General features: G+C 39.8%; 1 protein-coding gene across 1 annotated transcript in view; it reads left to right on the top strand.

The window, feature by feature from the left end:
* Positions 1–27,431, top strand: part of ST6GAL2 (ST6 beta-galactoside alpha-2,6-sialyltransferase 2) — a 219,174-nt gene that overhangs the window by 53,001 nt on the left and 138,742 nt on the right. The window contains exon 2 of the mRNA XM_089681273.1: positions 3,041–3,112. The gene's annotated coding sequence lies outside the window, so the exon portion shown is untranslated. The remainder of the gene's footprint in view (positions 1–3,040; positions 3,113–27,431) is intronic.

Raw genomic sequence — 27,431 nt, 5'->3', positions numbered from 1 at the left:
GAGTGGGAGCTGACAAAAGCTAGAGTGTGAGCTGAAAAATCAGGACATGATTTCTAAACTGCCATCACTCCCTCATTTTCAAGCCCACCTACACAAATCTTATATCAAAACGTTCAGCTATCCCTGCTGCCACTAAAAATGTCTACAGTTAAGCCATAGTCCTGATAGTTTTCACAATATGACCATTTGTTTGCAACTCACGCCGCCCATTGACATTCATTGAAACTGCACTCTAGCCACCTCAAATTTGAAGGGCAATTTGTAAACTGCAATTGTGCCTTCATTTATATTATTTCAGAGACATACTATGCATCAAAATGTAGGTCTGGGTCTTGTGATTTTCACACTATAAAGCTCTTCACTGTAGGATTTACAGTTTTTAAAACTACGACCATTTGAAGACACCAGTGAAGTGAGCAATTTGGAGCAGTTTGTTTTTCTCTGCCCTATTTGAAATCTAATTTTGAATTTGTGACAGTTTGGCCGGCTTGTGGTTAAAGGTTTGGAAATAAGTTTTCTACAGTAGAGAGTATTTGAGGTGATAATGCTGCTAATGTTTTTATAAATGTATGTTTTAATGTAACTGTGCAGCACTTTGGGCAACAACATTGCAATTAAATGTGCTATATAAATAATTAAAAGTTGAAATGCATTTCTCACTCTATCAAGCTTGCCATGTGCACTTTTTAAATTTGATCAATCAATTGGTTAGTGTAATGTTTTCTATCTTTACTCACTCCAAACACTCCACACAGTTACTCTGCCCACTCCATAAAGTTACTCAGTCCAACCTTTTCACAGTTACTCCAGCCATTCCAAACACACAACAGTTACTCAAGCCACTCCACCCAGTTACTCCGCCCACTCCAGTTGTAGCCTACTGGTGGAGGCAAGAACACTTCACACAATTTCCCCAGAAATTGTAGCTTTTCTAGTTGTGTTTACATTTCCTTCTACAGCGCACTCTTATGGAGCTGTCTATAGAAGCAAAGGAAGCCCTGGAGCTGATCATTTCAATTGGGCTTAGCTTTAGATCCCAGGTTTCATTGACAGCCAGCAGTTCCAGCACTATTGCTGGCAGAAGTCTGCAGGAGGGGGTGAGCCTGTCAGCTGTATTAAAACTACTGTGGGATGAGTAGCCACTATCCCAGGCAGAGTTTTAAAATGGCAGCTGGGATTCAAATAGTTACAATCTAACCTCTCTAATAAACACCAAGGCAATATAAAAGTTTATGGAGTGAAATTAAATAGATTCTTTGTTCACTTTTAGTCATGGTGTCACATGTGAGTAAATAAATAATAATCTGTATAAGAAATACTGTATAAAACTTGTATATTGTTTACAGTCCTAGAATCCTACACTTTAAAAGCATTATCTAATGGACTTTTCACAAGTGCTCTGTGTTTTAACATATATTACATTAAATGCATAAAATGTATTATGAGCCTGCTATTAACAAGCCTTGTTGAAATAATTTAGTGGAAGGTTTTAAAATGCTCAGATGTGAATTACAAAAAAAGGTTATGCAGTTAATAGTGGTATAGGTAGCTGCTAAATACATTATCTTTGAATTTATGATCAGAAATCAAAAAGTGTGTTAAAGTGAAATATTCCACTAATTTGACTAAAACTGTTGCTACAAAAAGAAGATGTCCAGAGATGCTTGCTTTTTACCTAGCTTGTCCATAAAAAAAACAATTTGTGCTCTATCTGCGCTTACTTTGCTATGGTGTTCCAAGCATCTCAATTTGGGGCACAAGCCATGCTCACCTGCTGCCTCCTCAATTAACCAGCAAAACACTCCAATGCAGGCCATACATGGGTCAAATTTCAAGCGAATTATCTTCAGAAAATCAGAAATGTTGTGCATTTTGTAATCCGATGGTGCCATCACTGATTTTGAAATTCAACCAATCAAGCCTTTAATTTCACGTCATGTTGCTAAAGAAAATAATTTTTCTTTTCTGTCCAGGTCACAGCTCATGTTCATTTCTTTTTCGATTACATTTCTCACACGATTCTTCCATAATTGATTAGAAGTTTGTTAATTTTTCAAAATATTTCCAACATGCCTAATCGCTCATATTCGATGGTCACTCGAAAATTTTGCCTTTCCTGTGACCCACTAATGGTGCGAAATTCGAATGCAAATTCTTAGAAAATTCTTTCGGAATTTGAATCATGTATGGTAGGCTTTACTGGAAAGTAGGCTGGTGGTCATGCTGGACTTAATGCAATGGTTGGACAGGGCACAGATTAGGCTTTTCTGTAGAAGAGAAGTCATAGCAGGCATCTTCTGGAGGCCGCTCTTCGTCCATACTTCAGAGTGAGTTGAGTAGAGTGAAGGGAGTGCCAGACTTATGGTTGTGTCCAGTTCAAATTTTTTGTCATGATTAAAAAGGAATCCTGCGCATTTTGGAAGTATAACTGACCCCCCCCCCCCAAAAAAAAAAAATCATGACACAGCACTCCTTCAATATATCTTTAAGTACTTAAAGTGAAGGGACAATTTTGTTTTACATTTTTAAAGGAGAAGTACAGCCAAAGCTTTTTCAACTGTACTTTTCCTATGGATCACAGTTCGATCTGCACTCCTGTGACCCATTTTCAGCAGAGAGCTGGCTAAAGCCCACTGTCAGCTGATGTCGATGTGCTAGTCCAGGCTCTGAAAAGATCCCGACCATATGGTTAGAATCCACCCAGATACCTGGACTGGCAGCTGGCTCACCATCTCAGTGAGCCTCTGAGAGCCCGAGCCAGTCACTCCTGCTCCCTCTGCAGCCCAGTGCTCCAGTAAGTGCTGGAGGGGCAGAGCAGAGAGCCGATGACTGCTCAGTGAAGGCTCAGAACTGAACGATTAGTGATCTTTGATCGCTCAGTTCTCAGTCTTAAATGTGGTGGGGACAGATGTAGCATTGTAGCAATGCTGCATCCACCTGAGTGAGAATAATCTTTTTACTTAAACCCATACTTATCTTTTTAAGGTTTCTTTATACCGGTCTTATTTTGCATTGATTGAGAAATCTCTTTCTGTTGTAGGACAAGCATATGAACCCAGGAAATCGGAGTCCGGAATGACAGAGGAGGACAAACCTACTGTATAAATCAAACGTAAGATAATTTTTTCGTATATTTACCCATCTAGAAACATACGAAAACACAACCAGAATAATTCAAAGGAAAACTACTGAGAAGAGTATGGGATGATTAGTAATGGCATACTCTATACTTCTGAAAAGCGTAAAGAGCAGAGTATAAAGTAACCACTCAAGAATTACTTTTAATGATCATAACTGATCCTAGCTGACAAAAGGAGAAATGCATGATGTACTTCTCTATGAACCCAGGCAAAACTAAATACACAATATGTAAACTCTGCTACCTGCCAAAGGATTTATAATTCTGCTCAGCTGTTGTTGTGATCCATTTACTCCTGCTGCACTACATAGCTAGGTCCCTTACAGTTGTTGTAAAGGCAACACAATTTTATTTTAATGCCTTCTATGCATTTAGGTAAATGTTCCAGTAGATGTCGACTCCTCACCTCCTTAGATACCTGTGTCCTGTATCTATTCAATACCGGTTTAATCTCTCCACCCTCAGTCTAGATTCATATTTGTGCAGTGCAGGACACCGCATGTAACTGGCACCGCATTCCTGTGCAAATCACATACGTACATGCACATACATTTTGTATGACTCAGATCACATCCGCACCAAAAAAGGTGCAGGACCTTTTCTTTTTCCCTGCACCTGATTCGAGTCGCATGGGTGTTCACACCCATGTGTTGCGAATTCTGGCAATTGCACTGTGTTATGCGATCTGTTTTGGGGTGACCTTAATTTATAATTGACACCCGCACCAGATGACATGGATGCTACACAATTGCAGTGCGGTGCAGGAAACGTTTCTCTTACTGCATTAGTGTGAACTAGGTCTCAGAGATCGCAGCATTCATTGGCTTCTACAGTTTACAATCAAATCCTGTGAGGAGGTAGCAGGGCTGAGCCATGCTGTGTGTCTATGGACCCACATAGCCTGTCTCTGGAGTGAGCCCGCAGGTGTGCCACTATAGGAAGGGGCTTCCTGTGGTAGATCACAGAAGAGGAGTCGAGAGTGCCAGTGGGGGAGCCTAGAAGAGGAGGTATTGCTGCTCCCTGCTATACCGTTGCATAGGGCAGGTAATGGCATGTAAGTATAACATGTTTGTAATGGAAACGTTTTGTTTTTTGTTAAACTAACGAACACTTTAACCGCTATAGACTATGCTGCAGTTAAGCAATATAACCAAGTCTAATCCAGACCCCAACCTGTGATTGAATGGTGGAGGAGTAAATGTGCACTGCTGAGATTATCCTGTGCTCGTCTCTCCTGTAAGCATGTTCATATGTGCACTGTGAAAAACAAGCACTGTGAAAAACAACTGAGCCCCAATAGGCTTAGAATGAAGGATTTTTTGCTTTACTTTAATTTTATACTTACCATTTGCAAGTGTCTTCAAACTAGTAAAATGCAATGCAGGTTCCTTTTTCTTTTTTGAATTTCCTCCATTATGTCAGCTGTGCAGCACTGTTCTCTGCACCATAGCATGTGAGTGTAGGGTGAGGGTGGTCCTTGCCACTCAGTCTTCCAGGTTGAATAAGGTTTGGTGTCATTCAATCCAGAAGACTGAAAACATCTAGTAGCAAAAATGAACCACAACAGGGGGCAGTTGTCAGGTGAGTTTTTCATCCAGAGCTGCTTTTTGTTTTAAATTCTGGATGGGGGAATATTTGAGATATTCTATATGAAGTTTTATAGTTGCGGAACTATAGCATGACAAATTAAAATACCATGGTGTTACAGAAGCATTGACAAGTTAAAAAAGGAAACTAATGACAGATATATCATCAAATGAATTATTATATTTGTTACTAGAATGACACAGTCCTAATAGCTAGAAAAAACCCTATTACTATATGAAATCAGTCAGGATCCATTAAGAGGTACATTACAGAAACCTAGCAAGTTAAAACCTAACTCCAGACACATATGTGAAAATGGTATTTAATTATATGTGTCCTGTATATCGTCTTCCTGAATGGCAGTGCTGAGTGAGGAGGACCAGCAAGGTCAGGAAGTCAAAGCTGTATTGCACTGCATAGTGCTGTAATACAGAGAACATAGCTACAGAATGGGAGAACACAGGCATGGCCTCTCCAATGTGACACTTACATCAGCAGCCGCCTCACAGGATCCGATGTGACAGAGTGATGTCATGCATAAAGCTCTGCCCAACACATTTCATGCAAGCGTGCATCCTCTAGCTTGTAAATGAACAGCCATCTTTATGTAGCCTTCACCTGGAATTTCCTGTTTCTCTGCCATAATGGACCATCATCACTTCCTGTTTAGATTCCATTTTAGAGATCGCTGCCATAATATAATAGATTATGGGTGAGATTAATGCCATATTACTATAGCCAGAACATCACTCATACCATAAGAAAATAATCTAGCTTGAAAGATTTATCTGGAGATCATGATCCTCAATAAAACTATACATAAGAAAATAAAAATATGTTGTATCACATTATTACATTTATAAGCAATAATAAATAAACTGAAGTCCAGATAGACTACCATTCACAAACATGTTTTTATTTTTATTTTTTTTTTATTCTGATTTTATTTTTTAAACTTTTTAGGTCTTTTATATTTGCTCAGTGCAGTCTGCGGTTTTGTTTTTTTTTATATTTGTGAAATGTAGTCTACCGGTCTGTAAGCTTGATTCAAACAGCTTTCTGGTAACCCACTGCCTGGTTGGTGAAGTGAAGAGGCTGAAGGTGTCTTAAAGGAGACTTTGTGGATTCCAAAAAGGCATTTTTACTGCTTATTATTGGGTAGCAACTCCTCTGGTGAGTTTGCATTTTATCTGGTGACTGGTGGTGCACACATGTTTGGCTGTTATCCTGGATGCCAATGAAGGTTTTCATAGATATTTGGTTTTGTTGTCACATTCATGTGTATAATCTGGTGAGAAGCACGTTATATGCCTCAGAAACTGCATTTTTGATGTCACCCCACAAGTTTTCTATTGGATTAAGATCCGGGGATTGGGCTGGCCACTCCAGAACGTCAATCTTGTTGGTCTGGAACCAAGATGTTGCATGTTTACTGGTGTGTTTGGGGTTGTTGTCTTGTTGGAACACCCATTTCAAGGGCATTTCCTCTTCAGCATAAGGCAGCATGACCTCTTCAAGTATTCTGATGTATTCAAACTGATCCATGATCCCTGGTATGCGATAAATAGGCCCAACACCGTAGTATGAAAAACATCCCCATATCATGATGCTTGCGCAGCCATGCTTCACTGTCTTCACAGTGTACTGTGGCTTGAATTCAGTGTTTGGGGGTCGTCTGACAAACTGTCTCCGACCACTAGACCCAAAAAGAACAATCTTACTTTCATCAGTCCACAAAATGTTGTGCCATTTCTGTTTAGGCCAGTCAATGTGCTCTTTGGCAGATTGTAACCTCTTCAGCACGTCTTTTTTTTCAACAGTGGCACTTTGCGGGGGCTTCTTGCAGATAGCTTGACTTCACATAGGCGTCTTCTAATTGTAACAGTACTTGCAGGTAACTGTAGACCTTCTTTGAACTTCCTGGAGCTGATTGTTGGCTGAGTCCTTGCCATTTTGGCTATTCTTCTATCCATTCGAATGGTCGTTTTTCACTTTCCTACACATCTTTGAGGTTTTGGTTGCCATTTTAAAGCATTTGCAATCATTTTAGCTGAGCAGCCTATCATTTTCTGCACTTCTTTATATGTTTTTCCCTCTCCAATCAACTTTTTAATCAAGGTTTGCTGTTCTTCTGAACAATGTCTGGAACGACCCATTTTCCTCAGAATTTCAGAGAGAAATGCACTGTAACCAGCATGTACAACATTTGCTGCCTTCCTTCCTTAAATAAGGGCAATGATTGTCACCTGTTTTTCAGAGAATGAATGACCTCACTAATAGAACTCCACACTGCTATTATTTTGAACATGCCCCTTTCAATTAGTGATTCAATTATACAGAATCAGCAGCATGCATGTCATGACTGTTGGGTCTGTTGGATTTCTATTACTCTACTACACCTGCTAGTAAATTATTTGCCATGTAGAAATATCATTTCTTCCAAAAACAGTGATTGATCAGGTTAGTGATGTCTGACTGCTATTATTTTGAACACAACTGTACATACAGATAATTATTTTTAACATCTTGCAGTTTAAATGTTAACAGAATGAAACTATACATATTACAACTTCATTGTCTTTACATTATATACAGTAACTGTGCAATGTATTTGACTAAAGCCAACTCCATAATATTAGTAACCCCCTCTTAACTAACCACTGGTATGGGGGAAAAAAAGGCGACACTTCCAACAGCCAGGTTTTCACAGGTTCCAGAAGCAGGAGAAATCATAAGAGTGGTGAGGGGACCATTGCCCAAGAAGACATTGAGCAGGGAAAAATGTCTGGTCCCCACGGCAGGAAATTAGCTTGGCTCATAGAGCAATCTGTGACTTTGATTCTTTACACAGCAGAATGGTTTAAGAAGAGTCGTATGCAATGAAGATAACGGAGTAAGGCAATTGGTGCACAATGCAATATTTAAAAGATGATTAAATTATTTTTGTTTATATTTCATTTTCCTGGGAAGAATATTTAAACATTGACATTTTAGATAAAGTTCCATAGATTGACCAACTAAAATGAATAAAGTCTTAAAGCGTTACTAAAGTCAACATTTTTTTTAATTAAAATAACAAACATGTTATATTCACCTGCTCTGTGCAGTGGTTCTGCACAGAGCGACCTCGATCCTGCTCTTCTTGGGTTTGCTGCTGGTACTTCTGGCATCTCCTCTTTGTGTGTCCCCATAGTAAGACGTTTGCTATGTAGGCACACAGCATCTGCACACTCCTGAGCTGTGTGTATTGAGCCACGCTCCATAGACTTACACAGCAGGACTTAGCCCCACCCCCCACACTTCCTTCTCACTGCATTTGATTGACAGCAGCCAATGGCTCCTGCTGTTGCTCAAGTGCTGGGTGAAGAGGAAGAGAGGGGAGAAGAGATGCAGCCGTGAACAGTGCTGGATCTATTCTCCCCTCTCTTCCGCTTCACAGAGGGAAGGGGGAGGAGAGGAAAATAGAAAATATTTCTTACCTTAATGCAAGGAATGCATTAAGGTAAAAAACGTTTTTTAGCTTTAGTATTACTTTAATGGTCCATGTTGATAAATACTGTATGTAAATTAAACTATAATTTCACTTATTGGACCATCAAATTTATTTTTACCATGAATATATTTTCCAATATTTCCATGAATTTAAGAAGGCAAATATAGGTTGCATGGACATTCGTGCATATTATTCCTCCCACACATTGCTGTGTTTTTTTCTGTTTGGAATTCAGTACTTGTTACCACGGTTTGAGCTGTTGAATAATAATGGTTTGTCTTATCTACCCAGGACAGGAAATCCATCCAACGTTTTCTTTTTGTTTTGAAGATTATTTGGAGATCATTGTTATTACACTTTTGATGGTGGAAATGCTCCTGCTATTTCTGATCTAATGCAATTGTCAAATCCATTCGCAGTCCACCTGCGTGATCTGTAACACATCTGTGTCTCATTGCATATTCATTGGGTAATGTGTGAACCATTATTCATATACATCCCCTTTGTGTAAGAAGCAGCATATAGCATTCTGCACCATCCAACACCCAACAGTGATGGGGCTTAGTGTAGACTGTGGCCTATTTAATGAATTGTCTCCACTATGGCAGTCCCTGGTGCTTTACAATAGTGATCACATGACTAAAGTACTGTAAGAGAATACATTCATGTGTCAGTGTGTGCAGTAGTCTGGAGAAGAATCAGCAAATTCATACCTAAGGCTGTTCATGGGAAGTTAAGAGCCTATACACTACAGATACATAAGGGTCAATTCACTAAAATATAATGTGATATTTTCATTGCCATGCCTAATGACATTTTTACAGTTGAAAATTACTTTCCCATTGTTCAAAGGTTTTGTAACAATGATCGGATAAATTTACAGCATACAAGTTAAATTATCTTTTTTTTTGTAGCATTTTGTATGTAGAGTCAGTACAAAAAAAATGACACACATTTCCACTTCTTAAAGTGTTACTAATCCCAGGACCCTGCATTCACTATATCTGGTCTCCCACAGTAAAAACTATATGGAAATGCAATTATTTTAGTAAATATAAACTACTAAATACCTTTTCTCATCAGCAGTCAGAGCAGTCGTGTGACTTCAGCAGAGCACTGGTTAAAGCTTGTAGGAGGAGTTTTCTTTCTGCTCTAGGAGGATGCAAAACCCCTCCCAGAGAACCTCTGTCTGACCTGTATTGATTGGCCTTGTGCTGATCACATGCACTCTCCTAAGAAAAAAAAAACCCCTCTAGCAATACTTACCAACCTGAGCATGTGCATTGGCTATGGGTTCAGTCTGTCTTATTAGGAGATACCACTTGGACATTTGAACAAGAAGAGGGGCAGAGAAAACAGGATCAAACGGCCTTTTTACACAATGCAGATGATTAACCCCTTAGGTTCTACAGTGAGTATAACAAGCATGCTTTACATGCATATGCAGACTAATTTTACTGTTGTGGGTTTAGTAACACTTTAAATATCACTTGCTTCTGGCTGTCATTATTGTTAGGATCTATAGGGTATCTGAGGAGAACAGAAAAAGCAACCATATTTAGTAAAATAAAGGTTTATATTATATTTATCAATTCATGTACAATAAAAACTTTCAGTATTTAAAAAACTATTGTGAAAATAGCACAAGAAAATTGACTGCTATCTAAATTATTATTTGTAAAATTGCAACCTTTCATTTTTCTGACTGCTATCAAATTATAGCTGAAAAAGGATTGGCTATTGTAAGTAAGGCCTTTAGATCTTTTCAGTTTTTCATAGATGTTATGGTATATTACAAACAGTAACAACACAAATAGAAAAAATGAGGCAACAGACACATTCTTGAAAGTGTTTGCTTTGAATCCAGATGCCTGAATATATAAGATCAGCACTGGAATCCCAGGAGAGACCTGGCACAACCAAAAATGTGTTTCTCGCTAGAACAATAAATTCCTTCTATGCATCAGCCACTATCACTTCTTTGGCTGGTAAGGTTTCAGAAATATACTCCAGGAATGTGATGGAGATTGTCTATTTAAAGGGTTTAGACTGACTAGCTAATTATTTAAAGCTGAAATCCTGGCAAACATCATAATATACAAATAAAATGAAAATAAGCGATCTGTTTTATATGCCTAAAGATTTGTATTTCTGTGTATCCTGTTCTTAGATTTACACACCTTTCTATACAGCACAGCCCTGATTTTTCTGTAAAATGTAAAATGTGATTGCTATGCAGGACATTCAATTGGGACTTCCCTTGACAATTTTATGAGAGAAGAACTGGTAATTGTTGGTAAAAGTATTGTGTTTACCACAACAAAGCCAAGCCAATTGGATGAGCAATGTTTCATTGGAGACAACCTTCAGAAGATAAACAACAGAGAGGAGTTTTGCATTATCTAATAAGGGTGTGCAGTACCTTGAAGCAAGGTGTAAACTGCAGCAGGAAAATGGAAGTCCAAAAAGCCCCAAACCAACATGGTATAACTTTGGCTGCTAGACAGGAAACAGTGAAGACATGCACACATAGGACACTGAGGAGAGACAGAAAAAGGAATATCCTACGGTTCTATGTGGTTATAGGGTAGCCATAGAAAAAAACAATAATATCCCAGTGAGATTTATAAACTGGTGGAACATGGAATTGCATGTGCCTCCTGGAATAGCCTATCTGCCATTTGAGGAATTATGCTCTCCTATTATGTTTCAGTTCACAATAGTGGAAGAAGCGGTTTGTTAGATATCTATTTGTCCTTCTCTGACATTGAAGAATAAAGCATGGTCTGGAAGGGTGAATATATATTGCACATCTTCCTGTAGAATTTTCTGAGTTCTTTCTTGAGGAAGGGGCAACATTAGACCAATTACTAGATAAACATACCAATGGTTTCGCTGAGCACGAATCTGACTATGGATACACTGATGATATTGCTCATGAAGTTTCAACTGGAAATACATCCTCATTTCTGGTAACTTTACAGGAATATTCCAGTGTGCCTGTATCAAGAAGTGTAAGAAATGCTGAGGAAGCTGTTGGAGGGAGGGCTAATGGAAGAAAGTAAGAGTCCCTGGGCTAACCCTGGTAGCTAACAGATAAATAAATAAAATAAATCAAAACAGAGCAACTCTACTAATTTGGTATCAGTCCAGAAAATTGTAAAAAACAATCCTGCAAAAAAAAAAAAGTTGCTATTCTTCACAAGTAAAAGTCTCTATATTAATCAAACGTTGTATATTCATCTCCTGGCCTGTGCTCCAATGAAACAAAAATTCTTTCTAGTGACACCCTGTGTACACACTCGACCACCATGTAAAGGACACACTCACCAGAACAGCTTGACCTATACTGCTAAAGGTCAAATGCGCTTGATTAGAAAACTCCCAAACCAGATATTTTACTCCCACATACAGATTAGCATTGAACAATTCCGAACAATATCCTTAAGCAGATGATCATACAAAAAGGAGGCAAAACACTTCCATGGCACAACCCATTATTTATTAAAAGACAAAAAGACTTTGATACATTCACATTGTGCTTAAAGCATCATGTATGCCAGTGTAACTATAAAGCATCCACATGACCACTTGAACCCACATCCTATCAGCAACACTTTCAGTGCCTCTCTCCCAACAGACTTCTGGTGGGCTGAGTGATTTAGATGATCTGTTCACCCCACCCACCCGAAATCCATTTGAGTAAGAGAAAAAGTTGAAGGTGAAACTGATGTGAAGTTGGGGACTGTGATGTATAGGGTGGGGGGAGGGGGCTGAGGACACTGAAGTATAGAGATTGTGATATACAGTAGGTGAGGGCTAAAATAAAATTTTAGTGGTCGGACCTCCATGAGTTTTAATTCAGTACCCCTGCCCTAGAGGATTTATGGAGTAATCTGGTAGAACTACAGGGAAAAAGCTATATCGTAAGACCACTGAGGAAAGTGGTATATAGCTAGCAAGACTGGCCTGATAAACAGCAGAGGCAGTGATGGGACCAAGAAAGGTTAAAATGGATTCAGCATGGGCCAAGGCTCCAGATCTTCAATTTGATCCTGTGGTGGAATTTAAAGTTAACATACCATTTTGATCACAATTGGCAAATATTCTTGTCTAGCAAATGCTTGAACCTGTCATTAAACAACAAGATCCTGCACTGTGTCACAGAGGTTTGTTGTGCATTTGTCAACAAATTGTGTTCTGTCACATCCATAAAGGTGTAGATAATATAAATCCATAATGACTTGGCAGTCAACAGCTATCTTGCAACTATTAGTGGTAGATTTGGGGGTTGATTTACCAAAACTGGAGAGTGCAAAAATCTGGTGCAGCAGTGCATGGTAGCCAACCAGCTTCTAACATCAGCTTGTTCAAATAAGCTTTGAGCAAAAATAAAAAAAACGCTGGAAGTTAATTGGTTTCTGTGCAGAGCTGCATCAGATTTTGTACTTTCCAGTTCTGGAAAATCAACCACCGTGTGTCATTAGTTATCACTGACAATGGATATAAATGCATCCTAGTGATGGGAGATCCTTTTGCTAGGTGTACTGTAGTAGTTCTCATAGTTCTTCAGAGATAGCACGTGCAATATGAAGAGACTTTTTACAAATCTATGGGTGCCCTCAATGTTTACATTCAGACCAAGAACACTGTTTTGAGGGAAACGTTATGCAGGAACTTTAAACAATATGGAATCCATAAGTCATGTTCACCTCTAGATCATCCTCAGGACGGGTTCACACTGATGCGGTGCGGGAAACTCTGAGAATCCTGTGCATTTCCTGCACTGCATTGCAATCGCATGGTGTTCATGCGATCTGGTGTGGGTGTCAATGTTAAATTAATGATACCCTGAAACAGATTGCAAAATGTAATGCAATTGCCAAAAATCACATCAGATGGGTGAGAACACCCAAGTGATGCTATTCAAGTGCAGGTAAAGAAAAAAGAAAAAGGGTCCTCCACCTTTTTTTAGTGCAGATGAGATTTAAGCCATACAAAATATATGGCTCAAATTGCACCGCACAGATATTGCATGTAATGCACACAGGAATGTGGTGCGATTCCTGTGCAAATTATATGCGGTGTCCTGCACCACATTAGTGTGAACCCAGTCTTAGAGTAATGGGGCTTGCACATTCATCCAAAACCTTTGAACTTTTAAGTACCTTAGAAAGAGAAAGGAAACACAGGCAATTACTTTATGTAAGAGAGATTGTATGTATTCCACCCCATGGCATTCATCCTATCAGCTTTTGTTTGGATTTTTTTTTTTTTTTTTGAGTTTTTCTTTCAGTCACCATCTTCGGAGCAGAACTAAAATCCGCGCATCTGAATGCACTTAAGAAATGACTGCAGGATTTACAACACCTAAGAAAACAAAGAGGAAAATGTTAGTGCAAATACAGAAATGGCTTTTGGGGAATGAGTGCTGATTCACATAAAGGGGGCTCATGTAAAGAAAAGCTTCAGGAAATTTGGATAATATGAGATGCACATTTACATAATAATAATATAGAATAAATCAATCAAAAGCTTTCTAGTCCATGATAATAGATGTTCTTTATGCTGATTTACTTGCATTGCTTTACATATACGACCCACATTGCTTCACATTTATATTATAGTCCTTGAAGCCCCAGCCCCACATGTGTCATATTATAAGATGAAATCTACAGAGCTAGTGTCATTCAGTTGCTTTGTGTGAGAACGGTAAGGACAAGAGCAGCCTATGTGCTTAGCATTCTCCTTCCGCTGGAGAAATGAGATTCTTAAAAAAAATATATTTTTTTTTTTTGGTAGGGGTGGCTTGAATTTGAATTTTCAAATTTTAGGACTTTTGCTACATCTTTTCATTATTGATATGTTTTTTGGGAACAGGTGGACTATTGGACAATTTAATTACTGGATTGCGCTTTAGATTTTTATGAAAATTTTCCAGTTGGGTTAAAAATAAAAATTTAAAACCAAAACATTGTTCTGGGAAATATATAAATTCTGCATCTGTACCTGTAAAGGAAATAGTTGATACAATATTAAAATTGGTGTGCACATACAGTTACAGAACATTATATCCTGTCTCTGACTTTGTCTGTTCTAGTATACCCTTTTTGGAATTGGAAAAGAGGTGAATTTATTATTACTGATATTATTTTTATAACCTTTGAACTGCTTCCCGTAAAAAATACATGTGCGGATGTATTAATGAACATTTAATGTAGTCTGATGAAGTGCATAAATGCAGCAAGTTCTGATGTGAAATAAAAATCTATAACCTAAAAAGTCCACTGTGAAGTGTATCCTTTGCACCACCTCCACAAATCCAGTACTCCCGGCTACCACCACACCAATCAGCTTACCGGAACATTGGACCCCAAAACATAAGAGGTGTAATATAGCTTTATGCCGCCCATAGATGTTGGTTGCCAGAAGTCAGAAACATCAATTGTGCACTACAATTTGCTAAATCTTTCAAAAATCTAGGAGCCTGCAATATTTTCTTTTCTAGCCTCAACAATCTTTTTTTTTCAGTCTGGCCATTTTTGTATCCCTGCCCTCTTCTGCCTATCATTCCAGCCACATTTCTACCTCCTAATCAGGCTACATGTTTTACCCTCTTTCTAATCTGGAGATTGTTAGCCCTTTAATGGTGTATAACAAATTAGGCATTTTCTCACTATTTTTACCTATATACTATACTCAAAATGCCACGCAAAGTAGATTATCCCAGCCTCATAATCATCTTTGCCTGAAAAAGGTATTTTTTTTTCTCCGGTATAATTGTAGGAAAATGGTCCAGAGATCAAAAGAGGCAGCTATTCAGATACAGCCTTGCAATTCAGGTATTTCTGGTGTTTTACTCATACTTACTAGAAACATTTTTTATCTTTCCTGCTGGAATATAAAAAAACAGTTCAGTAGGGCAAACAATAGAAAAAAACACTGAACTGCAAAGAGCAAGGGGTGCAGGGTCTTTATGCAAAATGTGAAAGCATCTGGAGGGGAGAAAACATCCAAAGCACGCATTGCTGGGAATGTGATTTGTTTTTTTTATTCACCTCCACACTTTAAAATGGAACAAACAATGCAAAAAAAATTGAATCATGTAGTAGGGCTAGCTATAGATCTGAAACTATATTGGGTCAGCTTTAAAGTCAAAGAAATATATACAGTGTGTAGTCAGAAAGTGATTGTACAAATAAGTTCCATTTTCATAGTCTTACGCCAAATAGTCCAATTGGCTGCAGAGTTGGGTCCAGTGCTCTCAATAATCAGCACTGATGCCCGGTTCACAGTAGTGTGGGCTGTGAAGCCTGTATCTGCTCAGGCACGGCAGCCCATTCATTGGAATAGGCTGCTGTGCTGCGTGTCCTGTACAAAAAGGATGCATGCACCTTTGCAAAAACACATCCGCAGGGAAACCGCATGCCCTTCTTGACCATGTGGTTTCCCTGCGGTTCCCACACCTACGTTTGCTCTGCAGGATGAGATGCGTGGGGGTGCCATTCAGAATGAATGGCAGCCCCACGTGTCTTACAAGAGCAGCACGATTTGACTGCGGGTGGTTGCAGGGTTCCATTCCTGTGCCTGCAGCCTGCGGGCTAATGTGAATACAGGGTAAGTAACAAAACTGGCCTGACTCCCCCACCACCTTCCCAGTCGTAGTATAATATATGCAGGACTATAAAGACATAAAAAGTTATGACTTCAGTTTAGTGAAAGATGGTATTGCTTGGTTAGCATGAATTGCTGCATTTTGTACACTGCTTTCTTGCCCCAAAAAACTATCTTGTAAATATGAATTGCTTTCCATAAACATGCAGCAAAAACTGTGATATTTGGCTACACACTTTCATCTTTTTGAGGCAATAATTCGAATTCAGAACATATTTGTTTTCATAAACAAATTGTGTCTGTTAATAACAAATGCATTGCCCATTTAAATAACCTTTGTAAGCAATCAATAGCTTCTCAGATTTATTTGACAGAAAAATTTCATGGCATCTCACAGAACCTCTACTGTTTGTCTGTATTCAGCCACTTTATGAATAATAAAAGAAGCAGCAGACGTTCCACATGTCTCATGCACTAAATTGTCAGACAGATTTGGCAGCATCACTTCTCCCTAATTGACCACAGTTTTGTAATTTCACTGGCCATACTTTTCTCTAAATATATTTTCAGAAACTGGCAACATTATAACAGATGGCTTGAGATACATCCTTTTTGAACTGCATTTATGCATTTTAAATTGTTGAAAATCATTCTAAAATACCCCATTCGTCTGCAGGCTTACATTTCTGAAGGGTTTTTGAGACATTCATTTTTTATATATCCATTGACTTCTGGCCCATTTACAAATATGCCTCAAAGCCAGATTGTGATGCAGTCTTTCACCTAGTTTGTCCTTTTCAGCAATTGCACTTGTAATTTATTCTGATTTAGTGCTTTTTAGACTGTAGTTCCTGCAAATGAGGAGGTCCATAATATCTTGTTTTCGTATTTTGCCTCGCAGATGCTCTTATTTAGGTAGCACTTATGTAAAGGTTGTGTACGCTGACCGTACAAAAGAAACTGTAAAAATATACATACAAAATTGCCTTTTAACCACTAGCCTACAGGGCACGTATACCCCTTCCTGCCCAGGCCAATTTTCAGCTTTCAGCGCTGTCACACTTTGAATGACAATTGTGCGGTCATGCAACACTGTAACCATATGAAATTGTTATCATTTTTTTGAGACAGATAGAGCTTTTTTTTGGTGGTATTTAATCACCTCTAGGTTTTTTATTGTTTGCTAAACAAACCAAAAAACACTGAAAATTAAAAAAAAAAAAAAGTTTCTTTTTGTGATAAAAGTTTGTAAATAAGTGATTTTTTTCCTTCACTGATGTACGCTAATGAGGCTGCAGTGATGGGCACTGATAGGCTGCACTAATGGACACTGATAGATGGCACTGATGGGCACTGATGAGGAGGCACTGGTAGGTGGCACTGGGCATTGACGGGCATCACTGATGGGCACTGAAAGGCAGCACTCATACATGGCACTGATAGGCAGCACTGACTGGCACTGATAGGTGGCACTGACTGGCATTGTTAGGTGGCGCTGATAGGCGGCACTGATAGACAGCACTGATGCGCACTGATAGGCGGCACTGATAGGTGGCATTGACTGGCATTGATAGTTGGCACTGACTGGCACTGATAGGTAACACTGAAAGGCAGCTCAGATGGGCACTGATATGTGGCATTAATGAGCACTGGTAGGCACTGATATGTGGCATTGATGTGGCACTGACAGGTGGCATGGATGAGCACTGACAGCTGGCACTGATGGACACTGACAGGTGGCACTGCTGGGGCTACACTGATCATCAGGGCACACTGATCATCAGTGCCCTGATGATTAGTGCACATGTCCCCTTTGAGTAAAGCCGAGAGGAGAGAAATGCCGATAACCGGCATTTCCCTATTTACATGTGATCAGCTGTGATTGAACACAGCTGATCACATGACCGAGCCGCCATCTTCGGCTCTTTCCGTTGATCGGTGATCCGCTGTGTCATGTCACACCTCGGAAGAGATAAGGCAAGCTTTCTCAGTTGAGAGAGATTCCAACCTAATAAAACCTACTCAGCATAGGTGACAGAATCAGATAACACGTCTCAAAATCCATGTTTCCCCTATGTCTCATATCTTGGAATATGAGAGATTTACATAAAAACCGGACATATCGTCAGATGGACGATGAGCAGGCGAACAGTTTGATGGGTCACTCGCCTTGTCTCGGATACACAGGAAAGCAGAAAAATAGATCTTGTGAACCGTTCAGTGCACACTTTCATAATTCATATATAATTAATCCTCAGACCTGTCTGCATAATAATCTACCCGCGGGTGGAATGTCCCTTGTGCAGATGGACAGTTATGGACCAAAATATGAGTTAAGGGAGATTTTTGCTCTAGTTAAGGCATCCTCCCATATCTCCACGCCCTAAGCGGGGATTGGTCCTTGATTTCAGAAACACCCCCGGCTGGGGACTACAAAATATGCTGTCAGGCCTAAGAGTGTAAGTTGAAGACGTCTCCCATTTTAACATCAATACCACCTGGGAAGACCCCTGCATTTTGCTCTCAAACTTGGATCTGCTAACCCAGGGCTTTCGCAAGTACCTTAACCCTTTCACCTCTCTCTGATATCTCTTTGCTGTGCTGTTGGTTTCTGTATGTTTATATATATATATCTTAGTGACATCATTTTCTGTAAATATTTTTATTGCACCCGTTTGACCTTATAGTAATAAATCTTTCTTTCTGAAAGTGTTGAACTGTTTCTATAGCGCTTTATTGCAATTTACGAATTCCTGCCTCTAAAGAGACGCTACTGTTTGTTTAGCCCTCTGTATAACAGGCCTGTGTTATGACCGTGTTATGCAGACGATTATTTCAATCATTATAGTGTTATAGCTAATATTGCCAAGTTTCCTCTTTCTCTGTATAAAAAGGAGGTGGTGGCAGTGTGAAGGGTTAATTGCGTAATTAACCTGACCCAGTAACAATCGCTCAGTCTGCCGGTACATTGATCTGTGGTCCATTAGCTGGAAAATCGTTGTGCAGGGTGCATCTGGGTGTGGCATTGTTACACACGGCACATCACGGTTTTAGATTGGCTAGTCCTTTGGTCACGAGTTTGGTAAGAAGGTCTGGGGTCTGACGCCGCGATCGTGACAAGGACGTCATATGACGTTCTCCCAGAACGAGAGAACCGCCTTGTGCCCGTCATTACCTTATATGGCAGGCAGGAGGTGGTTAAACACATTAAAAGACTTTATGTTAGAAAGGAACACAGTTTAATCTAGGGCACATGCAATGGTGATTTTTGATGAGGCACTCCTAGAACTGTGACCTTTAGACAGATTTATTACATCTCCCAAATGTTGATGGTTGCAGTGTTGGCAGGCTTCCGGTTTTAGGCTTAAGTTCCCGGTCACACTGATCTGACTTCACTGGAAGTCACACGATTTCAAAGTCAGATGTCATTCCTACTTGTGGTGCAACTTGCAAAACATCTGCGGCTTGCAAGACACAGATGTCTATGCAAGTTGCACCTGAAATAGCGCATGCACTACTTTAGAAACTGCTGCAGCTCCAACCAAGCTGGAATCGCACCGGTATGACCGATTTAATTGTGGACAACAGGGTGCGACTTGCCATGCAATTTGAAACTCGCATGGCATGGCAATTTGCACCTGGTCTGTACAAACTGTTGGGAAATGTGACTTTATCTGCGGATGAGACTTTTCCATGTAAAGAACATGTAAAGAACATGTACACCAGGTCTTCTGTTCCCTTTGTGGTAAAACTGTGATTTTAGACAAATCTCTATGGGCTAGTTCACACTAGCTTTGAAAGCAGGTGTTTGAGGGGTGTTTTTAAAGCTCCTCAAATGCCTATGGAAATTATACTATGGGCAGCACACAGTGCTGTTCACATTATCAAAACATGAAGCGTTAGCATTGCATCTTTCCAAATTGAAGCCTTTCAACACCTCCCATTCAAGTCTATAGTGATGCTCCTCAAACACCCTGGCAGGTGTTTGCGGGGTGTTAATACATAGTTAGTCTGGCTGAAAAAAAGACAAAAATCCATCCAGTTCAACCATTATAAAAAAGAGTTATATCCCATGAAAGGCAATCGGATATTCCCTGGATCAACTTTACCTATAGACGTTGGCATCCAGTTATATTCTGTGTATCTAAGAAAGATTCCAGGCCTTTTTTAAAGCAATCCACTGAACTGGCCAGAAATAAACTCTTGAGGGAGTCTATTCCACATTTTCACAACTCTCACTGTGAACAAACTTTTCCATGTTTGGAGATTACATTTCTTTTCCTCCAGACGTAAATAGTTCCCCCTTGTCCTCTGTGATGACCTCAGGGTGAATAGCTGTACACGCAGTTCACTATATGAACCACTGATGTATTTATACATGTTGATCGTATCCCCCCTTAATCTCCTCTTCTCAAGTGAGAATACATTCAGTTCCTCTAATCTTTCCTCATAGCTGAGCTCCTCTATGCTTCATCAGTTTTTTTGCCCTTCTCTGTACTTTCTCCAGTTCCCCAATGTTCTTTTTGTGAATTGGTGCCCAAAACGGAACTGCATATTCCAGATGAGGTCTAACTAATTGGTATAGGGGTAAAATGATATCTCTCTTTCTGGAGTCTATACCTCTTTTAACCTCCCTGGCGGTATGATTATTTCAGATTTTTGGTGCAGAAAGCAGTACCATTATTTTGCATGGAAATTTGGTGTTTTATATTGTAGGCCTGTAATTCTTAAGAATACCTCACTTAAATCTGTCCAAACAAGAGTCTAGTAAACATCCCGGGTAGGATAAAGCTTGAAACATGAAATCATAAATTATAATTTAATAAACAATCATAAAAAATAATAATATAATAATAAATTGAATTCAATAATATAATCAAACCAAAAACACTGAAATTTGAAATTTAGCACCAAGTTCGCACATCACTGAGCAAAGTCGCAAAATTGTTTTCAATGTCTGATGACGAATTTCCCCACGAATCATTATCACTCAATTCTGCATTTTTCATTTTAGTGAATGTCACTTTTTGTCATTTTCAAATTTCCCGCCGTTCCATCCCCCGTACGTCCCGACGCTCACAGGGGACGGAACCCAGAAGACAGATGCTGGCAGCCGCCAGATTACATTGCCGGGGACACTGCAGGAGGGACATCGCGGGAGTGCAGGACAAGGTAAGTGATCGAGGGATCGCGGAGCAGTGCCGCATGGTATTCCCGAGTGTAGCTCGGGGTTACCGCTTGTGGTACTGAAACTTTACCCCGAGCTACACTCGGGAATACCCCCAGGGAGGTTAATACAAGAGAGAATTTTGCTCACTTTAGAAACCGCAGCTTGGCATTGCATGCCATTATCAAGCTTGTGATCTACCAGAACCCCCAGATCCTTCTCCACCATTGATTCCCCCAGTTGTACCCCCCTAGTATGTATGATGCATGCATATTCTTAGCCCCCAAGTGCATAACCTTACATTTATCAACATTAAACCTCATTTGCCACATAGTTGCCCAATTAAACAGTGCATTGAGGTCAGCTTGTAAATTGAAGACATCCTATAAGAACGTTATTCCACTGCACAGCTTGGTGTCATCTGCAAAGACTGAAATGGTATTTATAATCCCAGACCCTATATCATTTACAAATATAATAAAAAGTAAGGGTCCCAACAATAAACCTTAGGGTACACCACTGACAACCCTAGACCATTCAGAGTATGAATCATTAACCGCTACTCTCTGAATATGATCTTTTAGCCAGTTTTCTATCCATTTTCACATGGATTTTTCCAGACCTGTAGACTTTACCTTACACATTAGCCATGTGCGGGAAACTGTGTCCAATGCTTTTGCAAAATCCAAGTATACCACGTCCACCGCCACCCCTCTGTCCAAGGTTTTGCTCACCTTCGCATACAAAGAAATCAGATTTGTTTGACAACTTCTGTCTTTCATGAGACCATGCTGTCTGTTGCTTAAAATATTTTTTTCCAGCAATAACTCATCTATGTGGTCTTTTATTAAACTCTGCAGTATCTTTCCAACATTAGAAGTTAAACTAACAGGTCTATAATTACTTGGTAAAGATTTTTACCCCTTTTTAAGTACTGGCACCACTTTGGCCTTACGCCAATCCAGTGGTACTATGCCAGTCATTAAAGAGTCCCTAAAAATTAGAAACAATGGCTTTGAAATGACAGAGCTCAATTCTTTAAGGACCCGTGGGTATATGCCATCCAGTCCAAGTGCTTTAATTACCTTTATTATGTCTAAATATTTTTGGATCATATCAGTTGTGAGCCAATGTGGATCATCTGAAGCTGTGTCAATACCATGCCCATTATAGACAAGAGCTCCCCCATGCACCTTTGTATACACAGAGCTGAAGAAGGTATTTAATAAATTTGAAATATAAAGGGAGGTCCTCCTGCGCTCCACAGAATAACTATTATTAATGCCAGCTGCTATCACCTAATCCCTATACCACAGGACATATAAAATACCAAAAATGGGATGAAGCGCTCAGCATATAAAATTGCAATAAAAAAATCTATAATAAATAAATACCCTTTAGAGACATACAGTGGGGCAAAAAAGTATTTACCCAGCCACCAATTGTGCAAGTTCTCCCACTTAAAAAGATGAGAGAGGCCTGTAATTGGCATCATAGGTAGACCTCAACTATGAGAGACAAAATCAGAAAAAAAAATCCAGACAATCACATTGGCTGATTTGGAAAGAATTTATTTGCAAATTATGGTGGAAAATAAGTATTTGGTCACCTACAAACAAGCAAGATTTCTGGCTCTCACAGACCTGTACCTTCTTCTTTAAGAGGCTCCTCTGTCCTGCACTCATTACCTGTATCAATGGCACCTGTTTGAACTTGTTATCAGTATAAAAGACACCTGTCCACAACCTCAAACAGTCACACTCCAAACTCCACTATGGTGAAGATCAAAGAGCTGTCGAAGGACACCAGAAACAAAATTGTAGACCTGCACCAGGCTGGGAAGTCTGAATCTGCAATAGGCAAGCAGCTTGGTGTGAACAAATCAACTGTGGGAGCAATAATTAGAAAATGGAAGACATACAAGACCACTGAGAATCTCCCTCAATCTGGGGCTCCACGCAAGATATCACCCCGTGGGGTCAAAATGATCACAAGAACGGTGAGCAAAAATTCCAGGACCACACGGGGGGACCTAGTGAATGACCTGCAGAAAGCTGGGACCAACGTAACAAAGGCTACAATCAGTAACACACTACGCCACCAGGGACTCAGATCCTGCAGTGCCAGACGTGTCCCCCTGCTTAAGCCAGTACATGTCCGGGCCTGTCTGAAGTTTGCTAGAGAGCATTTGGATGATCCAGAAGAGGATTGGGAGAATGTCATATGATCAGATGAAACCAAAATAGAACTGTTTGGTAGAAACACAACTTGTTGTGTTTGGAGGAGAGAGAATGCTGAGTTGCATCCAAAGAACAACATACCTACTGTGAAGCATGGGGGTGGCAAGATCATGCTTTGGGGCTGTTTCTCTGCAAAGGGACCAGGATGACTGATCCATGTACAGGACAGAATGAATGGGGCCATGTATCGTGAGATTTTGAGTGCAAGCCTCCTTCCATCAGCAAGGGCATTGAAGGTGAAACGTGGCTGGGTCTTCCAACATGACAATGATCTCAAACATACTGCCCGGGCAATGAAGGAGTAGCTTTGTAAGAAGCATTTCAAGGTCCTGGAGTGGCCTAGCCAGTCTCCAGATCTCAACCCCATAGAAAACCTTTGGAGGGAGTTGAAAGTCCGTGTTGCCCAGCGACAGCCCCAAAACATCACTGCTCTAGAGGAGATCTGCATGGAGGAATGGGCCAACATACCAGCAACAGTGTGTGCCAACCTTGTGAAGTCTTACAGGAAACGTTTGACCTCTGTCATTGCCAACAAAGGATATATAACAAAGTATTTAGATGAACTTTTGATATTGACCAAATACTTATTTTCCACCATAATTTGCAAATAAATTCTTTCCAAATCAGCCAATGTGATTGTTTGGATTTTTTTTCTCATTTTGTCTCTCATAGTTGAAGTCTACCTATGATGCCAATTACAGGCCTCTCTCATCTTTTTAAGTGGGAGAACTTGCACAATTGGTGGCTGACTAAATACTTTTTTGCCCCACTGTATAATACAAATATAAATTAATAAAATAAATCCTGTGAATTCATCAATATCACACACAATACCCTATAAAACGATATATAATAAATATATAATAGGCCAAACTGATACCGTGACATGAAACCATATTCCAAAGTGACTAGTGCTTTAATATAATGACCAAAAAAAATCTAGAATTCCATGAATGTGCAAACTCCTGATCTGCCACCTAGTGGCTAACCAGACTAAAGTGAAACTAATGAGTGATATCACTCTGTGTAATTCAAAGTGACAAGTGCTCAAAAAATATATAAATAAATAACAAAAACAGTCCACAATAATTATTCAAAGTGACAGGTGCTCAGAAAATATGTAAATAAATAGATAAATAAATAAATGTATCAAAAGCAATCCACAATAATGTGATAATCAAACTGTGCAATAATGAATGGTGCTCAATTCAACGCACAGTGCTTCAAGACTTCATTCCATGCTGAATAGGTGCTCCTGGTGACACTCTGATGTGACTCCCCTGAAATAGCTAATGTGTCTCCTCACCTCCTATATTCGACCCCTAAGGGCCACAGATCTTTATAATATAATATTCCTGGGAGGGATCGCAACCTGGCTCCAATATCTCCACTGGCTTCACCGACTCCACTAGGGTCCCCCTCGGGGGTTAATAATCCTCTCAGACCACTCTCCTCGCAATATGGACTCAGGCTTACAGGGCATGTATATTAAAGCAAAAAACAGACCTCCATAGTTCAACACTGTTTAATCAAGCATTTAAAAAACGCCAAAGATGGACACTCACATGCTTTCCAGTACACAACAGCGGTTTTCCATGTGCTATGGGTGTACTAGGAGATAGGGTATACCAAGATGGCTTCAAACAGGAACCGGAAATACGTCACCCCTCAATACCGGAAATGCGTCTACACGTTACACCAACACGTGGCTTCTTCAGGATCCTAGCACATGGGAAACCGCTGTTGTGTACTGGAAAGCATGTGAGTGTCCATCTTTGGCATTTTTTAAATTCTTGATTACACGGTTGGGATGGTGTTCTTGGAGTCATAGGCAGCATTCCTCCTCCTCCAAACACAGCAAGTAGAGTTGATGCCAAAGAGCTCGATTTTGGTCCCATTTGACCACAAAACTTTCAACCAGTCCTCCTCTGCATCATTCAGATGTTCAGTGGCAAACTTCAGACAGGCCTGAACATGTGCTTTCTTGAGCAGAGGGACCTTGCGGGAAATGCAGGATTTCAATCCTTGTCGGTGTAGTGTGTTACCAATTGTTTTCTAGGTAACTGTGGTCCCAGCTGCCTGGAGATCATAGACAAGATCCTCACGTGTAGTTCTGGGATGATTCCTCACTGTTCTCATGATCATTCACACTCCACAAGGTGAGATCTTGCATGGTGCACCAGACCAGGGAGACTGACAGTTGTTTTGTGTTTCTTCCATTTGCGAATGATTGCACCAACTGTTGTCACCTTCTCACCAAGCTGCTTGGCGATAGTTTGGTAGCCCAGTCCAGCCTTGTGTAGGTCTACAATCTTGTCCCTGACATCCTTGGACAGCTCTTTGGTCTTTGCCATGGTGGAGAGTTTGGAATCTGATTGTTTGGTTGCTCCTGTGGACAGGTGTCTTTTATACAGGTAAGAAAATGAGATTAGCAGCACTCCCTTTAAGAGACTGCTTCTAATCTCAGCTTGTTACCTGTATGAAAGACACCTGGTAGTCAGAAATCCTGCTGAATGATAGGGGATCAAATACTTATTTCCTTCACTGTAGCATGACCCCTTCTCCAACATCATGAGTTTTGTTACTAACTAGCATTGTGCAATTTCCACTGCCATAACTAGTGTAGTTATATTTATTGCATTAAAGTTCAAGTCTTGGCAGCTAAAAAGGACACAAAGCAATGCAGCTTATTAATTTAAAGGATAAGTTCGCCTTTAAAAAAAATTTAAAAATGCATATTTTCTACAGGTAAAAAATGTGCATTTACTATTTTTTTTTTGTTTAGAAGGCTGGAAAGCATTTCACCACCGATCAGCAGATGGTGCCACACACTGTCAGGAAGAATCAATAACTACCACAGTGATCAACAGTAGTTTAGTAGTTAATTTAGAACTACAAGCTGACATCCGTAAAGGATGTCAGTACTTGCAGTTGATTCATTCATAGAATCCAGTCAATGAATGATGCAGCTGTGTGGGTGGAGCCCCACATGGCCGCACTCTTTTCAAAAGTGACAGCTGGTATGGGGAACATCTCCATGTGCTGCTGTCACACAGAGGGTTTGGATCGCCAAGGCACTGCTGAAGCAGGAACATGTTACATGTTCCACCCTAGAAATTGGTGGAACATGTAAAAATATATCATTACGTGTATTTTTTATATGCAAAGCAGTGCATGTACCTACATTTGATCTGGTGTCAGCCCTTTGCAGTCCCTGTACAGCAGGGTTGGAGTGATAGAGAAAGAAGCAAAACATAGAGCCAGTCAGTTCTTGTGCTGACAAGAAGCATGTTGATAGGAAGACAGAGTGAAAGAGATTATTATTATTATACAGTATTTATAAAGCGGCAACAGTTCGCTCAGCGCTGTACATTACAATGGGAGACAGAACATGCAACAGTACAACAACAATACAATGCGATACACGAGGGGTTCAAGGGCCCTGCTCCTTGGAGTTTCAATCTAGGAGGGAATATGCTCTTTTCTGTGTTGCTTCTCCTTTCACTGTCCACTAGCAGGCTGGGGTGGGTCCAGGATGACCTTTTAAAAGTAATAGATTGAATTATGCTAGCCAGGACATGTCTGGATTAAAAATGAATATTGTAGCAAAAGATGGTTTTGTTACGTTATTGTTTAATAAGCTATTCATTTTTAGCTTGTTATTTTTGGCTGGAGTCTTGCTTTATCTGCAGGTCATTTCAAAACTGTTTAGCAAAACCCTAACAGTAGAAAGGTCATCTTTTAAGTCCTCATGCTCACTTGACGTTTTTACAGCTGCTGTTTTTGGCTTTTGGCTTTTGATGTTTTTTTCTACAGCCAGTAAACTCCCCAGGATGTTATCCTATGTGTCCATGCACACATAGACTGTAATCAACGTTTTTTGGCAGGGACGTGTTTTGGCAGGAAAAAAACCCCAGGAATAGTGGGTTTCTAGAGGAGTTTTTTAGCTGTAAAAATGCGTTTTTGGACTTTTTTTGACCAAAAAAAAGCTAACAAAAAAGCAAAAGCTGAAAAATGCTGCTAAACACTGCTAAACACGGCTAAACACTAATGCAAAAAAGCTAAAAAATTCACATTTTAACGTGACTTTACACAGCTAACGTTACCAGCGTTATCAAAACACCCAGTGTGCATGGAGCCTTATAAACGAATGTTTGTTAAAAATATGGCAGCATGTGATTGAATTAAGGG

The sequence above is a fragment of the Staurois parvus genome, unplaced genomic scaffold (assembly GCF_062004578.1).
Source record: "Staurois parvus isolate SC_StPar_1 unplaced genomic scaffold, SC_StPar_1.0 ptg000262l, whole genome shotgun sequence".
NCBI classification, from domain to species: Eukaryota; Metazoa; Chordata; class Amphibia; order Anura; family Ranidae; genus Staurois; species Staurois parvus.
This window is presented reverse-complemented; position numbering and strand designations above follow the sequence as displayed.